The sequence below is a fragment of the Neomonachus schauinslandi genome, chromosome 1 (genome assembly GCF_002201575.2).
Source record: "Neomonachus schauinslandi chromosome 1, ASM220157v2, whole genome shotgun sequence".
NCBI lineage: Eukaryota > Metazoa > Chordata > Mammalia > Carnivora > Phocidae > Neomonachus > Neomonachus schauinslandi.
In genome coordinates this window covers 209,832,844-209,835,642 of record NC_058403.1, presented here as the reverse complement: position 1 = coordinate 209,835,642, position 2,799 = coordinate 209,832,844, and the positions used below count along the sequence as shown (strand labels likewise).

Sequence of the window (2,799 nt, the reverse complement as noted above, 5' to 3'; positions counted from 1 at the left end):
TAAATAAAATCTTAAAAAAAAGACAACCCATTTAAAAAAGGGCCAAAAGATGTGACCCAATGCTTCACATAAAACAATATATAAATGAACAATAAACATGAAGGGGTGCTCAACCATATTAACCATCAGGAAAATGCAATTTAAAACTACGAGGGGATGGGGGTGCCTGGCTGGCTCAGTCGGTGGAGCGTGCGACTCTTGATCTTGGGGTTGTGAGTTCGAGCCCCATGTTGGGTATAGAGATTACTTAAAAATAAAATCTCTAAAAAAAACTACAAAACTACAAGGGATCCCATTACAGAACACCTAAAATGGAAGGCTGACAACACTGGGTTTGTTGGTGTGATATGAAGCGATTGGAACTTTCATGCTTGGCAGGTTTGGTGATATAGGGATGCCTGCTTTGGAAAATTGGCATCATCTAATAAAGTTGAGCATAGGAAAATCCACTCCTAGATAGATACTCAGCACAAATGTACACATATGGTCACTAAAAGGCACAAAAATGCACCAATTTTATTTGTAAATGTGTGCAAAAGTTCTCATAAAAATATTAGTAAGCGCTCAGTAAAGATGAAAAGGCCTACGGGCATAAAGGAAAGGTGCTCAGGAATCATCGGGGAAAGGCAAGTAAAAACCATAGCGAGATATCATCTCACAGTGTTACGATGGCTACTACCCATCCAACGTGAACTCCCAGACGAAAGACACCAGGTCTGAGGATGTGGAGAAACTGGAACCTTGTTCACTCCTGGTGGTGGGAATGCAACACGGCGCTGTGCCATGGAAAGCAGTGTGGAGGCTCCCCAAACATTGATGGAACTACCTTCCCATCCAGCACCCTACTCCTGGGTATAAACCCCAAAGAATTGAAATCAGGATCTCCAAGAGATACCTACACTTCTATGTTCATTGAAGCATTATTTACAGAGGCAAAGGCCTGGTGGATGAGTGGATAAAGGACATGTGGTGTATACATACAATGGAATATTGTTCAGCCGTAAGGAAAAAGTTAATTCTGCCACTTGCTACACGAAATAAGGCAGACACAAAAGGACAAAGATGATTCCACTTACCTGAGGGACTTGGTAGTCAAATGTATAGAGATAGCAAGTGGCAATGATGATTGCCAGGGGCTGGGGGAGGGAGGGAAGGGGAGCTGGTGTTTAATGGGTATGCAGTTTCAGTTATGGAGGATGGGTAAGTCCTAGAGACCTACTATAAAGCATAATGCATATACTTAACAATACTGTATTGTATACTTAAAAAAATTTTTTTAAATTTTATTTATTTAGTTATTTGAGGGGGGGAAGCATGAGCAGGGGGAAGGGCAGGGGCAGGGAGACTCAAGCAGACTCCTCACTGAGCCCAGAGCCCCACGTAGGGCTCGATTGCACCACCCTGAGATCATGACCTGAGCCGAAACTGTGAGTCAGTTGCTTAACGGACTGAGCCACCCAGGGCCCCAAAAATTTTGTTTAAAGAGGATAGCTCTTATAGTAACTGTTCTTATCATGCTTGCTTGGGCAGAACATATACTAAAACTAAAACAATACAGAGAAGATTAGCATGGCCCCTGCACAAGGATGACACGCAAGTTCACGAAGTGTTCCATGTTAAAAACAAAGTTCTTATCACACACAAATAAAGAGGGAAAGAGGAAACTTTTAGAAGTGATGGTCAAGCTTTTGACATTGTGGTGATGGTTTCATGGGTGTTTACTTATCTTTAAACTCATCAATATGTAATATTATATATATACAGCATTTTTGCATATCAGTCATACCTCAGAGAAAAAAAACAAATGTAGGGTTTTTTAAACCACTAACATAAAGTGACCTCACAATTCTTTGTTAGTTTTTGTTGGCTTCTTGTCATACTTGAGTTAGTTTTGTTCCTTTTGATGAATAATTTCCATTTTTTGAAGAATAGAAAAAAATATTTATCCTAAAAATATTTTTGGTCAAATAAATGTCTTTACATGAGATTATCTGTGATTTTAAATAAACATTACACATTAAAATTTTTTTTTTTACCAAAAATCTCACTTTGGCTGCTGTTCGGAGAATAGCCTGAAGGGGGCGAGAGTGGATACAGGAAGAACTATCAGGAGGCTTCTGGAGGTGAACCGTTGAGAGCTTTAGACTTTTGACAGGTTGAACCTACACATGAAGGTGCCTAAGGAAATGGCCAAAAGAGTAAGAACAGAATACATCATTTCTGAGGTAAGTAGAAGAAAAAACTGGAATGAGAAAAAAATCCGAGATAAGGCAAGGAGGATGAGTAAAAGAAATATAGAAAAGGAGGTCCAGGGGCGCCTGGGTGGCTCACTCGGTTAAGCAACTGCCTTCAGCTCAGGTCACGATCCCAGGGTCCTGGGACTGAGCCCTGGGGTCAGGCTCCCTGCTCAGAGGGGAGTCTGCTTCTCCCTCTCCCTCTGTCTCTCCACCCCCTCGTGCTCGCGCTCTCTCATTCTCTCTCAAATAAATAAATAAAATCTTAAAAAAAAGGAGGGACAATCAGAAATCACAAAATACATCCAAACCCATAATTTGCGTAATTGGAATTAACGCAGATGCTCTAAATCTCCACCACCTGATAGAGTGGCCAGGCACTGTGGCGCACTGGGAAGGTGGGCGGTCTGGGCTGAGATCCATCGGGCGTCAGTGGGAAATGCACTCAGAATTTGGAGACCTAGAATGAAAAAAAGTATAAAGCATCTTAATAATAATTTTAGACTGATTACACCTAGGAATGAATGATTAACATTCTAGATACATTGCTAAATAAAATATTAAA

The 2,799-nt window shown here is 40.8% G+C and overlaps 1 non-coding gene across 1 annotated transcript; it reads left to right on the top strand.

Annotated features, from left to right (window-relative positions):
* The first annotated feature begins 1,516 nt into the window (after positions 1–1,516).
* On the top strand, positions 1,517–1,621 carry LOC123326935. The gene has a single exon (XR_006541406.1). It is a non-coding gene; the product is annotated as a U6 spliceosomal RNA (small nuclear RNA).
* Positions 1,622–2,799: the final 1,178 nt, after the last annotated feature.